At 40.8% G+C, this 23,582-nt stretch overlaps 1 pseudogene across 1 annotated transcript; it reads right to left on the bottom strand.

Moving 5' to 3' along the window:
* Positions 1 to 6,806: 6,806 nt before the first annotated feature.
* On the bottom strand, positions 6,807 to 7,653 carry LOC103251975 (annotated as a pseudogene). The gene has a single exon (XR_503758.1). The product of XR_503758.1 is annotated as a nascent polypeptide-associated complex subunit alpha pseudogene (transcript).
* Between the last annotated feature and the right edge of the window lie 15,929 nt (positions 7,654 to 23,582).

The raw sequence follows: 23,582 nt of genomic DNA, 5'->3' as shown, positions 1-23,582 counted from the left end.
CCGGTCCCGCCACAGCCGGTTCATCCGACTTTATCCACTTCCTCTCTCGTGTCACCCCCAGCATACTTACCTTCTTCCACCTTCCTGATGTCCCGGGAGCCTCACCAAGGGCTTCCACGTCCTGCAGATCACAGGACGACAGAGGTTGAAGCGAAGATACATGTGAGTACCAGAGTACTGGACACTGCAGAGAGGACGACCCAACTGCAGGCGCAGGAGACAAAGGGGCGACCAGAGCCCAAAAGCTGCCCTGTCATTTCCAGCTCCCATCTGATTGAGCAGTTCAGACCTCAGCATCCGTTGGTTAGAAAAACCTTCAGGCCTTGCCCTTCTGGTTTTGACTAACAGGGGGTGTAGACTGAGAAGGACTCCATGGGCAAAAATGCCTTTAGATTTCTCCTTGCCCCGGAGTCTGGGCAGAAGGCTGGGGGGAGGAGGCTTGTGGGCCCCTTTGAGGCATGACGGGAGCTTTCGTCACTCCTAGTTGGTGGGTCGCTGGACTGTAGGTCAACACCGCCTCTCCCGGGACACACTGGGATTGGAGTCCTGCAGCTCTGCAACCCACCAACTGGGAACCACACAGACACCAGAGTTCCCAGGAAGTCCTGTAAGGGGCCTCCTCACACGTCCCTACCACATTCTGGAGCTGGGAGAAATCTCAACGTTTTCTTGCCTCATGCAGCCTGCGTCTGATCGCATGTCCTGTCACTCAAAACAAGATGGCCTGGAGTTTTATCCAATCAACTGATGCTGAGGTTTGACATGGCCAATCAGACAGGAGCTGGAAGTGAGAGGGCAGCTTCTGGGCTCTTACAGAGCCTTAGTTTTTTCTGTCAGCCTTGCATATCTTCATTTTAGCCTGTGTTGCCCTGTGACATGCAGATCCTGGGAGATTTGTAGGATGGACGCTGAGACCTTCAGAAGGCGGGAGGTGGTGTGTGTGCAGGGAGGTTTCCCGAGAGGGGGTTTGAGGATGGACCCGGATGACCCGGCTCCTTAGGGACTGGCCTCTCCGTCACCTCTGAGCCTGGACCCATCCCCACTGGCGACTCGGCCCAGTTCTCTCGGTGTAGGTGGGCCTGGGCCGGGACCCTGTGGTCTTGACCCTGAAGCGACATCGCCTGCTAAGCATTCTCCGTGCAGCTCACCATCTCCAAGTGTGCCGAACCCACGAGGGTTATGAAGAGGATCTAACCCACGTGGGGTGCTGGTGGGGGGAAGGGGAGGCTATGATCCTGGCCCACTCTCTCTCCTCCCCAGAGTTAAACGTTGGCTCCCTCACAACGTTAAGCAGGCCTTTTGCCCAACACCAGTTCTTGAGTGCAGAAACACCAGCCAGGTCTCGTGGTGTGGGGATCCCGGAGGGCCTGAGAGGAAAGGCTTTGAGAAGGGGCAAGGGGAAGCCGGGATGGGCAAGTGCTGTTGGGTGAGTTCTGCAGTGTCCTTATCTGAATTATCTAGGTGGAAATCTCCAGGGTCTATCATTAGTGTCATTGGACATTTGTGTCACCAGGTCCAAATCCGGTTCTGTCGACATAAGGAGTTGGAGCAGGGTTTATGACTTTATTTAGTAGGGACACTGAAATCAAGGAAATGAGGGGATGGCATCCTAAAGGCCCCTCCTGGGTTGTGTGTGATTTTTCTTTTCTTTTCTTTTCTTTTTTTTTTTTTGAGTTGGAGTCTCACTCTGTCACCCAGACTGGAGTGCAGTGGCTACTCCCGGCCACCGCAGCCTCGACCTGCTGGGCTCCAGCAATCCTTCCGCCTCAGCCTTCCAAGTAGCCAGAATTACAGGCATGCGCTACCACGCCCAGCTGATTTTTGTTTTTTTGATTTATTGTAGAGATGAGGTCTCGCTGCCCAGGTGGGTCTTGAACCTGCGGGCTCAGGCAGTCCACTCACCCAGCCTCCCAAAGGCGCGGGATTACAGGCTGAGCCATCAAGCCCAGCTGTGATTTTTCAAAATTTTTATCCAGGCTGTGGGACAGACAGCGACTAATATCAAGAGGTGGCTTAGACTTGCAGATATGTAGGCGATGAGAGGAGTCCTGGAAAGTGGTGAATTATCTTTGTCCTTGGTTCACAGTCTCCTTGTTCCTTTATTAAACAAAACAGAGTTAGTGCACTACTCTCACTTTCCCAGAGTTAGTCTGGACAGTTGCATACAGGTGCCAACCTTGTCAGCATTTCAAAATTATTTTAGCTACATGGAACACACAAAGAGGCCAGGGATCCCCTCCCCCACCCCGGTCTAAAATGCAGTTATGTCGAACTTTTGAGAGTTGACATTTTGGATTGATTAGGTCTGAATTTTATATTATTAAATTAGTAACTTAAAAAATTTATTTTAGTTCAGCGACTGGTTTCTGTGCACTTCTAGACACATCACTGTTTTTGAGGGGTAAAGGCAGAATTGATGTCTGTCTTCAGGATTATCTTGCATTTGTTAAGAAGGAAAACTGTCCTAAATGACAAAGTAGACCCACCTCAGGGAGATGGTGGAAGAATTAAATCAAAGAGAACCTCAGGCAAACAGGAGAGCAAGCGAGGGCTCCCAAGTGGGTGGTAAGACTGACAAAAAATAAATACATTCCATTTAATTTTGAAATAAGTAAAGGCATATTTTCAAAATATAGGTGTAACTTGATTAGATAATCTCACCCGAGAAGAAATCCCAGAGAAGTAGGAGGAAAAAGAAAAAATGGCCGCTTCTCAGGTAAATAATTGTGTCCCAGAACAGAAGTAATGTTATGTGTGTAAAACTTGCAAAGCATGCTGCTGTCCTTGTGATGGTCCTGCCTAATGAGTTTGTTTCAATTATTTTTGTTCTTCCTGTGATATTCAATGGGTCTGTCGGACACTGCTCCTACATAGCCTCTTCTGTTCTCTTCAACCATACTGCTTAGTTTTCATAAACTATTCTCACCATGAATGTACGACCTGCATTATTAAAAATGTTCCCTTGTTACTAGGGGTCATGGGAAGGCATAGTAACCAAGAATCCCATTGGAAATTGGATAGATCCTCAGATCCTAATGAAGGATAGAAATATATGTATGTAGTCTTCCTCTGTTGTCCAGAATGAAATGCACTGGCTCACTCATGGCTACCAGAGACCAGTTAATTTTTTTTTTTTTGAGTTGGAGTCTCACTCTGTCACCCAGACTGGAGTACAGTGCCGGCTCCCAACCACCGCAGACTCGACCTGCTGGGCTCCGGTGATCTTTCCGCCTCAGCCTTCCAAGTAGCTGGAACTACAGGCACGTGCTACCATGCCTGGCTGATTTTTTGATTTATTGTGGAGATGAGGTCTCGCTGCCCAGGTGGGTCTCGAACCCACAGGCTCAGGCAATCCACTCACCTCAGCCTCCCAAAGTGCGGGATTACAGGCTGAGCCACCGAGCCCGGCTGTAATTTTTTAATTTATTGTAGAGATGTCTTGCCAAGTTGCCCAGGCTGGTCTCACACCCAAGGGTTCAGGAAATTCTTTTGCCATGCCCTCCCAATGTGCTGGGATTATAGGAATGAGCCTCTGCTCCTACCAAGAACATGTACTTTTAAGGTTCTGTCTAGATGCTCCATCAGCTGCATGCAGAATACAGTTAATAAAATGTACATTTTAACAGGATGGCAGTTACTGCCCCAAATAACTCCAGATAGTCTGAATAAAGAATAATTAGAAGAGACTTGCTCTCTAGGATGCCAAAAACTAAAAATATAAATTTGCTTTCAGAGATTACATGCCATGGGAGATACCTGTAGGCTGATTTCTGTGTAACATGAGCTTGCTTGTTATTAAATTGAGATTATAAATTACTATATTGGATGAGTGTGGTGACTCAGCCTGTAATCCCAGTACTGTGGGAGGCTAAGGCAACAGATTTGCCCGAGTCTGTGTTTTGAGAACAGTTTGGGCATTTGGCGAGAACTTGTCTCTACAGTAAATTACAAAAACTAGCCAAGCATTTTGTGTAGTTCCAGACACTTGGAAGGCTGAGGCACAAGGATTGCCTAAGTCCAGCAGGTCGAAACTGCAGTGCCCATAAGCACTCCACTGCAGTCTGGGTGAGAAGAGTGAGAATCCAACTCAAAAAGTAATAATAAATTAGTATAACTTTTGGCCAAAAGATCTCAGCATGGATGTTGTGTTCCACCTGTGTGTCTTGACATCTGATACCAATTTGTCCCAAATACTTGGGATGCTATGGAGGATGGATTCTTTTAGCCAAGGAGATTGAGACTGCAATAAGGTGTGATTATGCCAGGGCACCCTAGCCTGGTTCAGAATGAGACACACCTAGCTGGGCGTAGTAGCACACACCTGTAGTTCCAGGTACTTGGAAGGCAGTAGGATCGCTGAAGCCCAGCAGGTCGAGGCTGCAGTGGCCGGGAGCAACCACTGCACTCCTGTCTGGGTGACTGAGTGAGACTCCAATTCAAAAAAAAAAAAGAATGAGACACACCAACTGAACAAAAAAGCGCAGAACCTCAGGCTAAATCCATATATTCTGAATCAGAATTTGCATTTTAACAAGATATTCAATTCATTGTTGTTCAAATTAAAACTTGACAAGTTTTTTAAAACTTGAGTTACTAGGAGCAGTATGTGTAACCTATTTTATGTGATATATACAGTGATTTAAAATGTACATGCCTGTATTGGTGTCAATTTTATGCTGTTTCACTCACAAAAAGAGTATACACTGGCTGAGTGGATTTTATTTCATCCTTTTCCCCCACATTTAATGCATTAAAGGATATTTCTGTGTTATGAATTTTTTTATTGCATAATAACAGTTATCTTGTCAGCTGGACCCTGTTTTCACTCTTGCTTTACCTAGAGGCCATGGTGACTTGGTATATATATGTTTTTGTTGTTTTCAGGGGTTGTTGTCATTCAAGGATGTGGCCATAGAATTCTCTCCAGACGAGTGGGCATGCCTAAACTCCCCTCAGCGAATATTGTACAGGACTGTGATGTTAGAGAACCATAGAAACCTGGTTTTTCTGGGTGAGAAAACTTTCAAAACACAATCCTATTTCATACTAAGGATTTTATGTCCTTCATTTGTAGAATGGTTTCTGGGAATTTCTGCTTTGCGTGAATGAGTTTCAGATTCCTACTATCAACAAAAAGTTGGTAATATGTAAACATAGAAAATAAAAAATTAATGATGTTTCATTTTGACATGAAGCCTTCTCTATTTTAAATTGACCAGTGTCTTTCTAGCTATATTATTGGTAAATTCAGAAATTTAGTGGCATATAGATCATTGCCCACATCTGATTCCAATTGCTGCCATAAGTTTTTGCCTCACCAGTATTGAACTAAGAACTCACAAATGTAAGGCCAGGCATGGTGGCTCAACCGTAATGCCAGTACTTTAGGAGGCTGAGTTGAGAGGACTGCCATGAGCCCATGGGTTCAAGAATAGCCTGGGCAACTTGGCAAGACCCCATCTCTACACTCAATCAAAAAATTTTCTGGGAGTGGTAATGCACACCTATAGTACTGGTTACTTGATAGGCTGAGGGAGAAGAATTACCTGAGCCAAACAGGTGACCACTGATGAGAGCATTTTACTGCACTCAAGCCTGGGTGACAGACTGAGATTCCAACTTAAAATAAAAAGAAACCCATAAATTGAAAATTTTATTTAAATATTCTAAAGGTTTTATTTGGAAACCGTATTTTGGGGTTAATTTTCTAGAGTCTTATACAATGTGTTCTCTACTGATCAAATACTACGTTTGTAATCTAAGAACCCCAGCAAGAGTCATCTTACTTTTTTCTAATTAAACAGGACTTGCAGTCTCTAAGCCAGACCTTATTACATGTCTGGAGCAAAGGAAAGAGCCCTGGAATGTGAAGAGGCATGGCACATTAGCCAAACTTTCAGGTAAGTGGGAGTGAATGAGACAGATGACACAGGTTGAGGAATCAGAGCTTGAAATGTGGTTTGGGAAGGTGGTCTGCTCCAATGGAAATGCTTTCTTAGAAACCTGAGATTCTTTTTCTTCCTGTCACAAAGGGACATCTGCTATTCCATGTTCTGAAATTCGTCAAAAACACTGCTTTCTCAATGATCTTTCAAGTTTACAGAGGAAATCAAAATCCACTTAATGGTTTGTTAGGAACTGCATTATCTGATTACCATTCTGATGCTTTGAAGACGTGGAAGTATTTGCTTATTTATTTGGAAATCTATGTCAAACTATTTTTTTTTTTTGAGTTGGAGTCTCACTCTGTCACCCAGACTGGAGTGAAGTGGCCGCTCCCGGCCACCGCAGCCTCGACCTGCTGGGCTCCAGCGATCCTTCCGCCTCAGCCTTCTGAGTAGCCGGAATTACAGGCACGCACTACCACGCCCGGCTTATTTTTTTATTTATTGTAGAGATGATGTCTCACCTGCCCAGGCGGGTCTCAAACCCACGGGCTCAGGCAATCCACTCACATCAGCCTCCCAAAGCCGTGGGATTACAGGCTGAGCCACCGAGCCCGGCCTATGTCAAACTATTTTTTATGTTTTCTTTTTGCATCATGGTTGGGAGTATGTGAGGAGTGATTCTCTTAACTGTTTGAGAAATTTTAAGAACACTCTGGACACATGTTACATGTTTTCTAATTTATGATTTTCTATACTAGGGAGATTTCCAATGATTTTATTTAAATTCATACTCAATAGTCCTACCTAAATACAAATTATCTCTCCTAATAGAATAAATCCTGATATTTTACTTAAATTTTACTTTTATAGTATGATCTGAGACTGGTAGTTTTTCTTTTTTCTTTTTTTTTCCATCCAAAAAGACACCATAACTTTATTAATGATAGAAACAGTACAAATTTCAAACCAAGCTGTAGATACTCTTCTAAATCACCAAAAAAAAGTCTTTTTGGATGGCTACGTTAATTCCATAATAGCATTTACAATATCATTACTGTTGTTCTTCAGGGCTCGAACTGCCTTTGCTCTCGACACATTTGCTTATGACATGACCAATTCTATGTCCTTGACTTCCACTCCTCTTTCGTCAACCTCTTCCTCTTCACTATCCTCTTGTACAGTTGGAGTCTGTGTGTTTTCTTGAATGTTTGAGAAAGCTTCACCTTGAACTTTGAATTTCTCAGCAGCTGCTAGCTGTGCTTGCTGAGATAAGTCTTCGATCTTGGCTTCCCCAAAAACTATGTAGGTATCTGAAGCTGGGCTCTTGTAGACTCTGGTTTTGTGATGACAAAGAGGATATTCTTAGATTTCCAGATCGTGACTCTAGTAACCCCTGTAACCTGTCGAAGACCCAGTTTGGACATAGCCTTTCGTGCTTTCTTTTCACTCCGACTCTGTTTTGCTTTACTGACTGGTTCTTCATTGATTTCAGCAGCTGCTGCCAGCTGGGCTTGCTGTGTGGTTGCCTGTGTGGAATCTTGTTTTTCAAGCTCTAGTACTGATTCATCACTGTCAGATTCCTTTCCAGACCCTGTCTCAGCCTGGGGCTGTGGCAACTCCTGCTCAGTAGCAGGCACGGTTTCTATGACTTCACCGGCCATTTTGTCCAGGGAACGTGGACGGTAGTTTTTCTTTATATCCAAATATTTAAGTATACTATATCGTGTAGAGGATTGGTAAACATATATTAAACTCCAACCTGTTACCAAGTGTCTTAATAACTCTTATTTTATAATTATCTTTAGCATGAAGCTTAGGAGTAGCTTCATATATACATATATTCAAATACATATGTATGCATGTTTATGTGTGATTAGCATCTGATTTTTTTATACATAAATAAGAATGTATAACCATATTTTGTAAATAATATAATTTGCTATGCATATACAGTGTGAAATGATGATAACAATTATATTAATGAACATATCAGCCATAATGTAGTTTCTATTTTTATGTTTTGTAAGGAGAAAACATAGTGTCTTGTGTTTTAGCATATTTTCTAACCATATGAGATGTCATTTTTTTTTTTTTTTTTTGAGTTGGAGTCTCACTCTGTCACCCAGACTGGAGTGCAGTGGCCGCTCCCGGCCACCGCAGCCTCGACTCACTGGGCTCCGGTGATCCTTCCGCCTCAGCCTTCTGGGTAGCTGGAATTACAGGCGCACGCTACCACACCCGGCTGATTTTTTGATTTATTGTAGAGATGAGGTCTCACTGCCCAGGCGGGTCTCGAACCCCGGGGCTCTGGCAACCCACTCACCTCAGCCTCCCAAAGGCGCGGGATTACAGGCTGAGTCACTGAGCCCGGGTTTTGGGCTGTTTTGTATTCAAGAAATTATGATTTTTTTTCTTTAACATCTCATCAAGTATATGGTTTGCAGATATTTTTCATGTCCTGTAAGGCTTCTTCCTTTTCCCTTTAGCCTGCAGAAGCTTTTCAGTTTGATGACCCCAACTTGTTCATATATATTTTTATTTCTGTAGTAATGAAAAAATTATTACTGAGACCAATATCAATATCAAGGATATTTTCCAAATTCTTTTTATGGTTAAGTTTTATCAGCATGTTTTCTGTCACCCAGGCAGTAGTGTGGTCATTCAAGTAAGGGTTTCTACATTTCATGTAAAAATTTCTCAAACATTTTTATAACTTGCAGCTCCACAAATTATTTTTGTACCCTTAATTGAGTAATTTATCCTGATTCTTTCTATGCTTTGGCATACTTTGTTTGAATTGGGGTATTTGAAATTCAAAGATATACACGTCATAATGTTTATGATGTTGCTTTGTCTAGATTAATATAACAACAATCACTAAGTTAGAGATTCTAGGAGACTCATACCTGTTCTTAGAATGTATCTTTTCTGTACGTTCGGACAGAAACAAGTCTTTGCATAAACCCTTAAAGGACAGAAATGTGGACTCATACTCCACTCTTCTGTTAATTCCCTGAGGAAGAATTCAAGAGTTAGAACATCTCATCTGATTACATCATGCTACATTGTAAAGGAAGAGACATTATGGTGGCAAAATTACTAAATTTTCTCTTCAATGTAAGTCATTTTATCATGTGGATTCTGCAAAGTCTTAACTGTTTTTTGAGTTCTCACACAGGTAATGGGGTAAGTATTTTCTTAAGTACATATATTTATGATGGAGTGGAAACTTGTGATTTGTACTTGCCATCATAGTTATGTTCTTACCATAGTATAATATTGTGTTTTATTTTCAAAGGATAGTCACCTGAGTCTAGCATGTGAAATAAATTTTTATTTTCATGTTTTTCAGCTGTGACTTCTCATTACACTGAAGGACTTTTGCCAGAGAAGACCATAGAAGTCTCACTTGCCAAGGTGCCAATTGGAAAATATGGTAAATATGTCTTTAAGAACTTATGCTTACAAAAATCTTGGGTAAGTGTGCATGAATGAAGGTGAAGGGCAGATACAATGCTCAGTTGCAAATAACCATTACAAATGTAACAAGAGTAGGAAAGTCTTTCGTTAACACTCCAAATTTGTTATCCACCAGAGTATCCATATTTCTGAAATGGCTTTTAAATAAGAATATGGCAAAACCTTTAACCAGTCCTCAAGATGTAGTCAACATCAAAAAAATAGTGGAGAAAATATATACAATATATGTAGGAAAGTGTTTAAGAAATCATCCTATCTAAATAGACATGAAAGTATCCATAGGGGAGGGAGAGCCTTCAAAAGTGAAAAATGTGGCAAAGCCCTTAGCTGTTACTCATATCATTCACAACATCAGAAAACTTATTGTGGAGAGAAACTCGGTAAATGTGAAGAATGAACTGGGCTCAATGGCTCAGCCTGTAATCACAGAAATTTGGTAGGCTGAGGTGAGTGGATTACCTGAGCCCACAGGTTTGAGACCTGCCTGGGCAACTTGGTGAAACCTCATCTCTACAATAAATGAAAAAAATAAGCCGGGCATGGTAGTACACACCTGTAGTTTCGGGTACTTGGAGGGGTGAGGTAGAAGGATCGCTGGAGCCCAGCAGTTCGCGGCTCCGGTGACCGGGAGTGGCCAATGCACTCCAGTCTGGGTGACAGAGTGAGACTACAACTCAATAAATAAATAAATAAATGTGAAGAATGTGGCAAACCTTTCACTCTCCTTCACATCTTACTCAACATACAGTGATCCATACTGGAGAGAAGCCCTACAAATGTGAAGAATGTGGCGAAGCCTTTCACACTCATTCACGCCTTACTAAACATAGGTTGATCCATACTGGAGAGAAAACCTACAGATGTGAAGAATGTGGCAAAGCCTTTCAGGTTCATTCACTCTTTACTCTACATACTATGATCCATACTGGAAAGAAACCCTATAAATGTGAAGAATGTGGCAAAGTCTTTTTGTCTCATTCAGAACTTACTCGACATACAGTGATCCACACTGGAGATAAACCCTACAAATGTGAAGAATGTGGCAAAGTCTTTGGCTCTCAAGGAGGATTTGCTGGACATAAGACCATTCATACTGGAGAGAAACCCTATAAATGTGCAGAATGTGGCAAAGACTTTCACTCTCATTCACATCTTACTGAACATGCAGTGACCCATACGGGAGTGAAACCCTTCAAATGTGAAGAATGTGGCAAAGCCTTTCAGTTTCCTTCACGCCTTACTCGACATATGGTGATCCATACTGGAGAGAAACCCTACAAATGTGAAGAATGTGGCAAAGCCTTTCAGTTTCCTTCACGCCTTACTCGACATATGGTGATCCATACTGCAGAGAAACCCTACAAATGTGAAGAATGTGGTGAAGCCTTTCAAACTCGTTCACGCCTTACTCGACATCTGGTGATCCATACTGGAGAGAAACCCTACAAATGTGAAGAATGTTGCAAAGCCTTTCAAACTCATTCACACCTTACTCGACATAAAATGATCCATACTGGAGAGAAACCCTATAAATGTGAAGAATGTGGCAAAGAGTTTCACTCTCATTCAAACCTTTCTCAACATACACTGATCCATAACAGGCAGAAACCCTACAAATGTGAAGAATGTGGGAAAGCCTTTCAAACTCATTCACGCCTTACTCAACATACAATGATCCATACTGGAGAGAAACCCTACAAGTGTAAAGAATGTGGCAAAGATTTTCGCTCTCATGCAAACCTTTCTCGACATAGACTGATCCATAATGGACAGAAACCCTACAAATGTACAGAATGTGGCAAAGCCTTTACATCTCATTCACATCTTACTCGACATACAGTGATCCATACTGGAGAGAAACCCTACAAATGTGCAGAATGTGGCAAAGGCTTTTCTCAGGACAGGAGTCTTATTGTACATCAGCGTATCCATACTGGAGAGAAACCCTTCAAATGTGCAGAATGTGGCAAAGCCTTTAAGTCTCGTTCAGATCTTACTCGACATACAGTGATCCATACTGGAGAGAAACACTACAAATGTGCAGAATGTGGCAAAGCCTTTACATCTCGTTCAGATCTTACTCGACATACAGTGAGCCATACTGGAGAGAAACCCTACACATGTGAGGAATGTGGCAAGGCCTATCACTTTCACTCTGGATTTTATCGACATAAGGCCATGCATACTGGGGAGAAATCCTACAAGTGTGAAGATGTGGCAAGGCCTTTCACTCTCATGTAGGATTTGCAGACATAAGACCATGTATACTGGGGAGAAATTCTACAAATGTGAAGAATGTGGCCGAGCCTTTTGCTCTCATTCAAAGCTTGCTGGATATATCAAGGTGCATCCTGGGAAGAAACCATAAGTGTGAAGAATGTGGAAATGCCTTTTGCTCTCACAATGGATTTGGTGGACATAAGACGATCCATACTGGAGAGAAACCCTACAAATGTGAAAAATGTGACATAGCCATTCACCCTCACAATAGATTTGCTGGACACATAATCAACCATACTGGAGAGAAACTCTACAAATGTGAAAAACATGGTAAGCCCTTTGCTCTCATATACAAGTAGCTGGACATATGAGAATCCATACTAAGATGAAACTATATAAATGAGAGGAATGAGATAAAGCCTTTAGCTCTCATTCAATATTTGGTTGACATATGAGCATCTATATTTAGGGATTCCCTATAGGTGGGCAGAATGGTGTAAACCTTTTCACTGTTATTCCAAGTTTTCTCAACATCAGACAATCTATACTCTAAATTTTCAGTATCTCTGATGGAAAAATCACAAATCTAGTTATAAACAATAGAGACATGGTGAGAAATTTACAGATGTAAAGAGTACCATTATCTTTACTCAAACCACAGATCTTTTGAATGTACAAATGTAAAGCATGTCTAAAGACATTAATCAGCCAAAACTTTGATGTTAGACTATGCATTGTAGAGAATCTACAGATTTAAAGAATGTGAACTGGCCTTTGTTAAAAATATATGCCATTGGAACATATTTGGACTGAAAACTTTACAGATGCAATTTATATGGAAGCTTATTTACTGAAAGGTAAGTTGAAATAAATATCAAATAATGAGTGGTATTAGAAGATGGCTTGTTGTTTGTTTGTTTTTTAGGAAAGCATAAGTATATTCTCTGTATAATTCTGGTTTTACATTGACAGAATTTGAGGATATTTCAAAAAGCAAGCAATATTGATGTAACTCAACTCACATGATTCTATGCCTTCATTCGTAGTGTTTATGTAAAGGCATGGGGTCAGTTGTTGGTATATTAGAGCTATGAAATGTCCTTGTATAGTATGTCATCAGCACTCATCTCATGTTTTTCATGGAGGATGAAGAACACTGGTATGTAATCTCTTTTAAAAGATCGAAGTGAAGAGGTTTTTTGTGGCTCACATTAAGCATTATTGTAAGTTCAGCATGAGGTGAGTGCTCAGGATAACATTTATCTTTGGAAATAAATGACAAAGAATAATGAGAGTTTTAGAAATCATTTGTCTTACTACTTACATGCAAATGAGAAAATGAGGCCAGAACATTAATATCTTGATGCATCTTCATACTATCAATAATTACAAGCCATAAGTGTAATTTCATATAATATAAAGAAATATTTTCATAGACATCAGAACAAAGATAATTACTCTCTTAAATTGTATATATTATACGTTTTTGTTTAGTAAATAATCAGATTCAGTTTTTAAAACTTAAGAAAGTTTTTCACACATGGATCACACTATCAGAAGAACAGAAATGCTTGAATATTTGTAATCTGGTTTTGCATACAGTGAAATTTGATGGTTTATTTAGGCTATGTAAATTTGTTTCTTTTAATGACCAGAATTGTTTATAAAGTATTAACATTTGTTGTCCACCCAATAAATTGTTATGTTGCCATAAGTGTTAATCTATTCTATCTTACCCAAGATTGTAGGTATATGATGACCATATACCATTCAGTAACTTATGGAAGGATGTTTCTAGTAATCCTTTTTTTATAGGTTATATTTTCTTCCTTTTTTTTAGTTAAATGTCATTTTGATTATTGTAATAAAGATTATACAGGAGTATAATTATAAGACCTAACTTTCTAAATCCTGACTATTGTAAATACTTATATATTAGGTTGGATTTTGACTCTGATGCATGGGCTGGAATACAGTGGAAAATCCACAGTCACTGCAGCCTCAATGTGATGGTATCAGGCCATCTTTCTCCTTTAGCCTCCTGAGTAGCTGGTGTCACAAAGGTTGCCATCATGCCCAGCTGACTATTAGATTCATTGTTAAGGCAAGTCTCACCAAGTTGCTCAGGCTGGCCTAGAAGCCCTAGACTAAGGCAGTCTGCTGTACTTTGCCTCCGAAATTGCTGGAATTTTAGGCATAAGTCACCATGCCCAGTCTCTTGTTTCATTTCTAGTCATCTGGCACTGTGTTGGAAGCACTTGTCCCCTCATGTCATCTACCTCTAACTACTGTGGTGTGGGTTCTGGGCTCTGGAATATCTTCAACATTTGTATCTTGAAACCCATCCCTTTCCACTCTTTTGCCATAAATACAATGATTCTTTGTAATTTCCTTGATTCACTCTGGAGAGACCAAATGCTCATATGGAAAACATTAAAGTCACATGGTGTGTCAAACAGAATCTCACAACACTTGCATTAATCACCTGGCAGCAGGAAGTGGTTCCAAAATTATTGACTGATACACTTTGTGTCATAGCTAATTTTATGCCGTTATGAGTTAATACTGTATCTTTACATTAATTTACACATTTCTCAACTGCTGATGGTGCCATGTATACCCTGTAAGTGCATAAATTATAAGTTTACATTTGTATGATAGATTTGTATATCTTTATGATAGTAAATGCCAAAATAGACAATAATATACTTCTATCTGATGTCCTCATTACATTTTTAAAGTATATTTCTAAACTGTGGTTTTGCGAGTTTCTTTTAAATGATCACAAATTGTGAAAAAAGAAATTGCAGTGTATTTGTTGAAAAAACGTGGATCTATGCAGGTCAAATCCATGTTCATCATGGGCTAACAGTACAGTGAGAAAAATAGATGTGGAAATAACAAGACAGTATAATCCTGACAAGACCTATTTGATAAACAGACAAGCCAACATAATTATGAATATAATAAATCAACATAATATGTAAGATAAATATAAAATTAGATTGAGCTGATAATAGCACTATTGTGTGGAAATATTGAGCACAATTTATATACTCAAAGTGTCAAACTCCAAGTGATAAAAATTATGATTACAAGTCTACATAAATGGTGACTTGAATGTAAAATATGAAATATTTCCCAAACATTTATGTAGTGTTTTGAGTAAATGTGTGAAAAAGTAAAAATAATAGGTCATATCCAAGCCGGTCTTGGTGGCTCAGCCTGTAATCCCACACATTGGGAGGCTGAGATGAGTGGATTGCCTGATCCCACGGGTTTGAGACCCACCTGGGCAACTTGGTGAGACCTCATCTCTACAACAAATCAAAAAATTAGCCAGGTGTGGTAGTGCGTGCCTGTAGTTCCAGCTACTTGGAAGGCAGAGTGGAAGGATCGCCAGAGCCCAGCAGGTCAAGGCTGCGGTGGCCGGGAGCAGCCACTGCACTCCAGCCTGGGCGATAGAGTGAGACTCCAACTCAAAAAAAAAAATCATATCCAAAGATTTGTTGATATATGAGTTTTTAAACTAACCAGATGTAAATTCCTAAATTTGGAATTAATGTGTGTCAAAAATAGAAAAACAAAATTAAAGCCAATATTAGTCAAACTGTGTGATAGCACGCACACAAAAAAAAACACCTAAAAGCAGTGAGGGGTAAAGCATGGTGACTCAGGACTGTATTCCCAATACTTTGTGTGGCTGAGGTAGGAGAACGTCTTGAACCCAGAGGTCTGAGAGCAGCATGGGCAAATCATATCTATAAAAAATAACAAAATTTCTGGGTGTGGTAGTACAAGTTGTCCCAAGGTACTGGGATGTCTTACGGGAAGCATTGCCTGAACCCATAGGTTGAGCCATAAACACGCCACTGAACTCTAGCCTGAGTGGCAGAGAGATGTCTCTCAAAAATGTGTGTGTATATGAATCCTAAATAGAAGTATATAAATGAATATAAATTAAAATTACCACAGAAAACTATACTAAAAGCACTAAGGCTATTTCCAAAACTTGTGTTTTCTTGAAAGCAGCAAAACTAGTGTTAACAGTGCTGATATAAAGTATTATGAAAGGTAGAATTGGATATGTTTAAAGAATAGGAAAAAAGAAATATTTTCAAGATAAAATACCTGAGAGGTTTGATAACCAATAGCAGCTTCTAAGAAGCATACTTTAAGATGACAAAGTCATACTTTTGTATGAGGATATAATGGAAATGAAAGTGTAAGGGACATGAGGGAGAATCAACTTATGGTGGACACTGAGTTACAGACACCGTGTCAATGGCAACGTCGGATTTTAAAACATTTAGATAGAATAAAAGTGTAGTTTCACCCATTTTATTTAAATATAACAACTTTGTGCTTCCTAAATGCCAAATGGAAGAATCATCTAGTTTTTAGAACATTATCCATCACTGACTTAATATGTGATTGGTCTTCCATTGCATATAAAATTGGCTACTGTTTTATCAGAACTTATTTGTAATTAAGGCCTTACTGTGCTTAGGACACTGACTCCAAGACTCTGAACAGTCTGAAGGGCTGGGTCATCTCTGCCTAACATGGGTGAGGAAGACCTGCAAGAAGCAAACACACTGGATGACAAAGTCTCTCCACATGTGTAAGCTTCAGTCTCCAGTGAGACACAGCAAGGTCACTACTTGTCTTCCACCACTGTGGCTTGACTGTATAGTGCATTTACATATATGTCTTATTCTCCTTTTAAACTTTGTATTCCCTTGATTTCTCAATCTTTTTAAAAAGTCACTATCACACTGCTTTACTTTCCTAGTCCTTATTATGTATAATATAATCTTATTTGTTTCAGATTTTTATGGATTTCCAATTTAAATGTTCCTTTGTGTAGAAAAGTTTTTTTTCCTCCAGAACAAAAATAGCTGGTGTCTGTGTTATTATCAGGCTCAATTGATAAACTGATTAGAGCATATCAACTTAGTGATACCATTTAAACTTTCTTCCCAAAATGTATTTTTATTACTTTTTATTTCTACTTTTTTAATGTGTTTCATAAATATTATATACTACTTCTCTGTTGATTTACAAATGCATAATTCTTTTCTAAAAGTGTCACAAAATCGCCAGGCTTGGTGGCTCAGCCTGTAATCCCGCACCTTTGGGAGGCTGAGGTGAGTGGATTGCCTGAGCCCGCGGGTTCGAGACCAGCCTGAGCAGGCGAGACCTCATCTCTACAGTAAAATAAAAAAATTAGCTGGGCGTGGTAGTGCACACCTGTAATTCCCGCTACTTGGAAGGCTGAGGTGGAAGGATCACCTAAGCCCAGCAGGTCGAGTCTATAGTGGCCGGGAGTGGCCACTGCACTCCAGTCTGGGTGACAGAGTGAGATTCTAACTCAAATAAATAAATTAAATAAATAAATAAATACAAAAAATAATTTAAAAGTGTCATAAAATCATTTTAATTTGTTAACATGATCATATGACTCTCATTGATTCTGTTAATGTGACTAATTTTGTTGATGGATTCCCTAATGATAAATCTCCTATTTTTTCCTGACATAAGGGGAGGTTGATCATGATGTAATATTGCATCGTCCTGACACAAAGTTTCCAATAATTTTTACATTTCTACTTAAATGTGATTTTTCTACAAAGAACGGATATGAAATACTTAGTATAGGATAGAAATTGTGTGTTGACATTGTCCTCATCCTGGGAAACCAGGTTTTCTATTCTCTTCTATTTCTTTTTCTTTTCAATATTATTTTTATTTTAAAATGTCGAAGCTGGGCTCAGTGGCTCTGTCTGTAATCCTGCACCTTGGGAGGCTGAGGTGAGTGGATTGCCTGAGCCCACAGGTTCGAGACCCGTCTGGGCAACTTGGTCAGACCTCATCTCTACAATAAATCAAAAAAATTTAGCCTGGTGTGGTAGCACGCGTCTTTAGTTCCAGCTACTTGGAAGACTGAGGCAGAAGGATCACTAGAACCCAAAAGCTCGAGGCTGCGGTAGTCGAGAGCGGCCACTGCACTCCAGTCTGGATGACAGCGTGAGACTCAACTCAAAAAACAAAACGTCTGAAAAGAAAACAAGTAGCATTGCATATAAAAAAGACCAGGAAACTAAACTAGTGTGATATATGCTTTAAAAATACACTGAGGGTCGGGCCAGTCGCTCATTCTGTAATCCCAGCACTTTGGGATGCCGAGGCAAGTTGATTGCCTGAGCCTACGGAAACTTGGCATGACCTCATTTCTACAACAAATCAAAAATTAGCCGAGCATGGTAGTGCATGCCTATAGTTTCAGCTACTTGTAAGGCTGAGGCAGAAAGATCGCCGGAGCCAGCAGGTTAAGTGTGCAGTGACTTGTAGCGTGCCACTGCATTCCAGTCTGGGTGACAGAGTGAGGCTCAACTCAAAACAAACAAAAAAACACAGAAACCAAGGCAATACAAGTTTAAAAGTAAAACAGGACATATATGGGAAAAAACACTGCCAAGGTAGCCAAGATGGGCCTTGTGTCTCACTGGAGACTGAAGCTCACACGAGTCCAGAGGAGACTTTGTCTTCCAGTGTGTTGGTTCCTCAAGCCACCCATCTCACACATTTCAGCGAGAGATGAGAGCTCCATTCTGCGGGTTCAGAGTCCTACAGTTAATGTCTATGGACTGAGGCCTTTAACACAAATCAACTCTGATAAAAGAGTAACCAATGAAATTAGCAACAGGAAGCCAATCACATTTTAAGAAGTTAGTGATGGCTAATGTTCTAAAAACCAGATTATTCTGCCATTAATAAAATTATTTAGGGGGCACAGAATTTGCTATTCTATTTACATAAAATGTGTGAAATACAATTTTATTATATCTCAACATTTTTAAAACTGATGTGGTCCAGACTTGTTGCCTCAGCCTGTAATCCCAGGGCTTTGGGGGGCCGAGGTAAGTGGATTGCCTGAGCCCACGGGTTCGAGACCCACCTGGGCAAGTTGGTGAGACCTCATTTCTACAATATATCAAAAATTAGCCAGGCATGGTAGCATGTGCCTGTAGTTCCAGCTACTTGGAAGGTTGAGGTGGAAGGATCACCGGAGCCCAGCAGGTCGAAGCTACAGTGGCTGGGAGTGGCCACTGCACTCCAGTCTTGGTGACAGAGTGAGACTCCAACTCAAAAAAAAAAAAAAAAAAAAAACATCTGCTATTGATAAATTCTCTCAGATATTTTTTGTTTCCTTGGAAAGTATTTCAAATTACCTTTATTCATGAAAAATACTGAGTGTTTAAAAGCAAGTGTTGTGAGATTCTGCTTAACAAACCATGTGTTACAGCTGTCTATATGAGCATTTGGGCTCTCTTGAGCCAATCAAAGAAATCAGAGAAAGCGAGTGTGTATATGGCAAAAAGGTGGAGAGAAAATGGTCTCAAGATATAGATCCTGTAGACATTCATCAGCTAACAAGCACCACACCAGAGGAGTTAACAGCAGATGACTTGATGGAGGGGAGTATTTCCAACAGTGTCAGGTGACTAGAAAGAAGACAGAGAAGAGGTTGAGTCTGGTGACTGATGCCTGTAATCCCAGCCCTTTGGGAGGTGGAGGTGAGAGGATTGCCTTAGGTCAGTGGATCAAGACCAGCCTGGGCAATTTGGCAAGACCTCATCACTACCATAAATCAAAAAATTATCTGGGCATGGTGACATGTACCTGTAGTTCCAGCTATTTGGACATTGGGCAGAAGGATTGCCTGAGCTCAGCAAATTGAGTCTGTGGTGGCCATGAGTGTGCCATTGAACCCCAGCCTGGGTGAAAGAGTAAGATTCCAAGAAAGAAAAAATCCATTTAAAAAGTAAATTAGAGTCTGGGCACGGTGACTCAAGCCTATAATCCCAGCACTTTTTTTTTTTTTGAGTTGGGAATCTCACTGTCGCCCAGACTGGAGTGCCATGGCATGCTCCCTGCCACTGCAGCCTTGACCTACTGGACTCCAGTGATCCTTCCACGGAGTTGAAACTACAGGCGTGCACTACCACATCTGGCTAATTTTTTATTTATTGTGGAAACGAGATCTCACCAAATTGCCCAGGTGGGTCTCAAACCCGTGGGCTCAGGGAGTCCACTGGCCTCAGCCTCCCAATGTGCTGGGATGACAGGCTGAGCCACCGAGCCTGGATAATCTCAGCACTTTGGGAGGCCGAGGGAGGCTGAGGTGAGAGGATTGCCTGAGGTCAGGGGTTCAAGACCAGCCTGGGAAACTTAGTGAGACCTCATCTCTACAATAAATCAAAAAATTAGCTGGCATGCTGGCATGCACCTGTAATTTCAGCTACTTGGAAGATTGAGGCAGAAGGATCACTTAAGCACAGCAAATTGAGGCCTCAGGGGTTGTGAGTGTGCCACTACACTCCAGAATGGGTAAGTGTTAGATTCCAACTAAAAAAAAATTACAAGCTGGGATCGGTGGCTCAGCTTATAATGCCACACCTTGGGAGGCTTAGGTGAGTGGATTGCCTGATCCCATGGGATTGAGACCTGCCTAGGCAACTTGGTGAGAGCTCTTCTCTACAATAAATCAAAAAATTAGCCAGGCATGGTAGTGTGAACCTATAATTCCAGCTACTTGGAAGGCTGAGGTGGAAGGATCGCTCGCTGGAGCCCAGGTCGAGGCCACTGCACCTCAGTCTGGGTGATCCTTCTGCCTCAGCCTTCCAAATAGCTGGAACTACAGGCACATGCTACCACACCGGGCTAACTTTTTGATTTATTGTAGAGGTGAGGTCTCGCCAAGTTGCCCAGGTGGGTCTCGAACCTGTGAGCTCAGGCAATCCACTTGCCTCAGCCTCCCAAAGGCACGGGATTACTAGCTGCACCACTGAGACCAGCTAGGGGACAGGTTATTAAGGTTGTGTGGTGGTCCATCCCACCTCCTCATGGAGGGCAGGTAGACACAGGTCCTGACATCAGGTCTCACCATGGCCTCCCAAAGTGCTGGGATCATGGCCTTGAATCCCTGAGTTCAGGGCATCCTCTTGCCATGGCCTCCTGAAGGGCTGGGATGACAGGTGTGAGTGAATGAAATAAGCTGGGAAGGAGTTGGAAAGTCATAATCCATAGCGATCTCTGAGAAACAGACTCTGTCTCTGCCCAGCGATTAGAGGGAAAAGCGAAATGCTAGAGCAATACGACAGATCCATGCCATGTTAACATGGTTGCTCGTGGAATAGCTGGGCTCCGTGTTACGTCCTTTTGAAACCAAGGAGGGGTCTTTAGGGTGTCTTTCTTTTTTGAGTTGGAGTCTCATTCTGTCACCCAGACTGGGAGTGGCCACTGCAGCCTCGACCTGCTGGGCTCCAGCCATCCTTCCCCCTCAGCCTTCCAAGTAGCTGGAACTACAGAGGTGCGCTACCACACCTGGCTAATTTTTTGATTTATTGTAGAGATGAGGTCTCGTCAAGTTGCCCACGTGGGTCTCAAACCCGCAGGCTCAGGCAATCCACTCACCTCAGCCCCGCAAAGTGCAGAATTACAGGCTGAGCCACCGAGCCTGGCTGGTCTTTAGGATGTCAGTCACACGTCTTCTCGGTGTTAAGGGCACTCCCCAATGAAATCACGGGTCTTGGCTCCAGCACCTTTTCTTGATATCTTGGATGTCCTGAGATGAACAGAACGGGGTGTGGATGTGGTTATATAAACTGCCCATGACCTTGACAACAAGCTTGCACTTGATGACATACCGAGGGAATTTACACCTGGATAATCCAAATAAGGTGACGGTGTGGTGATCGCCCACCAGCACATGCACGTGGCTAGCTCCCCTCTCCGCCCCGTTTTTGTTTTTTTGGTTTTTTTTGAGTTGGCGTCTCACTCTGTTGCCCAGGCTGGAGGGCAGTGGCACACTTCGGGCCACCCCAGCCTCAACCTGCTGGGCTCCAGCGATCCTTCAGCTCAGACTTCCAAGTAGCCAGAATTATGCACGCTACCACAGCCGGCTAATTTTTTTTCAGTTTTTATTGTAGAGGTGAGGTCTCGCCATGTTGTCCAGGCTGGTCTCGAACCCGCAGACTCAGGTCATCCTCTTACCTCAGCCTCCCAAAGTGCTGGGAAGACAGGCTTGACACACTGAGCCTTTCCAAGCATGGTACGTTGGCTCATGCCTGTCATCCCAGCACTTTGGGTGGTTGAGATGAGAGGATGGCCTGAGCCCGTGGGTTCGAGACCAGTCCAGGCAAGTTGTTGAGACCTCGTCTACTGTAATAAACAAAATTTACCCACACGTGGTGGCATGTGCCTGTCATTCCAGCTACTTGGGAGGCTGAGGTGGAAGGATGGTCTGATTCCAGCAGGTCCAGGTCTAGGTGGTGGTGTCCCTGCACTCTCGTGTCCCTGCACTCTTGCCTGGGTGACCGAGTGAGACTCCGACCTGGAAGAAACTACGCTTGAGCCCAGGAGTTCAAGACCAGCCTGGGTAACATCGTGAAACCTCATCACAACAACCATGATGAGAAATTAGAAAATAAATAAAAATAAATAACACTTATGAAAATTGGGATTTGCAACCCATCCCCAACGTGTGTGTGTATATATAGAAAAAGCAGATAAATAATAATAATCACAATAAGTAACATAAGCAAATGAGCCCATAAGTAAGAAAACATAAAAGTAATAATGAATGAATAAATAACAACAATCAATAAAAACAGTATGGAATAGAGAAGCAGATAATAACAACCCCAAGTAATATAAATAAGTAACCAAATAAATAAATGATATTAAATAAATAAAAAAGGTAAAAGAAAGTATAAATAACAATAAATGAATAAATAACCCGTGTGAAAATTGGAATCTGCAACCAATCCTCAACGAGTGCGTGTTTGTATAGAATAAATAGATAAATAATAATAAGTAATATAAGAAAATTAACCAATAAATAATAAAAAATAAAAATAATAATGAATGAACAAATAACAACAATACATTTAAAAAATGCACGGAATAGAGAAGCAGATAATAACAACAAGTAATATAAATAAGTAATCAAATAAATAAATGATATTAGATAAATAGTAAAAGGTAAAAAAAACCGAATGAATAAGTAACAATAAATGAATAAATAAATAAGCCTTGTGAAACTTGTGATAGGTCACAACTCATCCACAAGGGTCCCTGCACAATGAATACTGGTATTCCTAACACTGAATTGCACCCCACAATTTTAAAATAAAAAAATTAAAAAGCTAAAACAAAAATTTTGGATTGGCAACCCATTCCTTGATATATGTATATATGGAATAAATTGATCAATAATCATCATAAATAGCAATAAGTAGTATAAAGAAATAGATGAATAATATGCCATAAAGGTAGAAGGAGATGAAATAAATGAATCACAATAAGTAAAAAACATTTTAAAAAGCGAATGAATGAATGAATGAATGAAGGTAAAAGGAGATGAAATAAATGAATGAATCAAAATAAATAAAAAACATTTAAAAAAGCAAATGAATGAATGAATAAATGAAGGTAAAAGGAGATGAAATGAATGAATCACAATAAATAAAAGACATTTTTAAAAGTGAATGAATGAACAAAAGAATGAAGGTAAAAGGAGATGAAATAAATGAATCATAAATAAAAAACATTTTAAAAGGCGAATGAATGAATGAAGGTAAAAGGAGGTGAAATAAATGAATCACAATAAATAAAAAATATCTTAAAAAGTGAATGAATGAATGAAGGTAAAAGGAGATGAAATGAATGAATGAATTATAATAAAAACATCTTAAAAAGCGAATGAATGAATGAATGAAGGTAAAATGAGACGAAACGAATGTATCATAAATAAAAAACATCTTCAAAAGCGAATGAATGAATGAATGAAGGTAAAAGGAGATGAAATAAGTGAATGAATCACAATAAATAAACATTTAAAAAAATGAAAGAATGAATGAACGAATGAAAGCCCTCCCTCCCAGTCCATCAGGAACTGTTGCTGCCGTTTATCGTTGGGGGAGGGGG

Source organism: Carlito syrichta, unplaced genomic scaffold, assembly GCF_000164805.1.
Source record: "Carlito syrichta isolate Samal-C Ts95f unplaced genomic scaffold, Tarsius_syrichta-2.0.1 Scaffold151860, whole genome shotgun sequence".
Taxonomy (NCBI): domain Eukaryota; kingdom Metazoa; phylum Chordata; class Mammalia; order Primates; family Tarsiidae; genus Carlito; species Carlito syrichta.
This window is presented reverse-complemented; position numbering and strand designations above follow the sequence as displayed.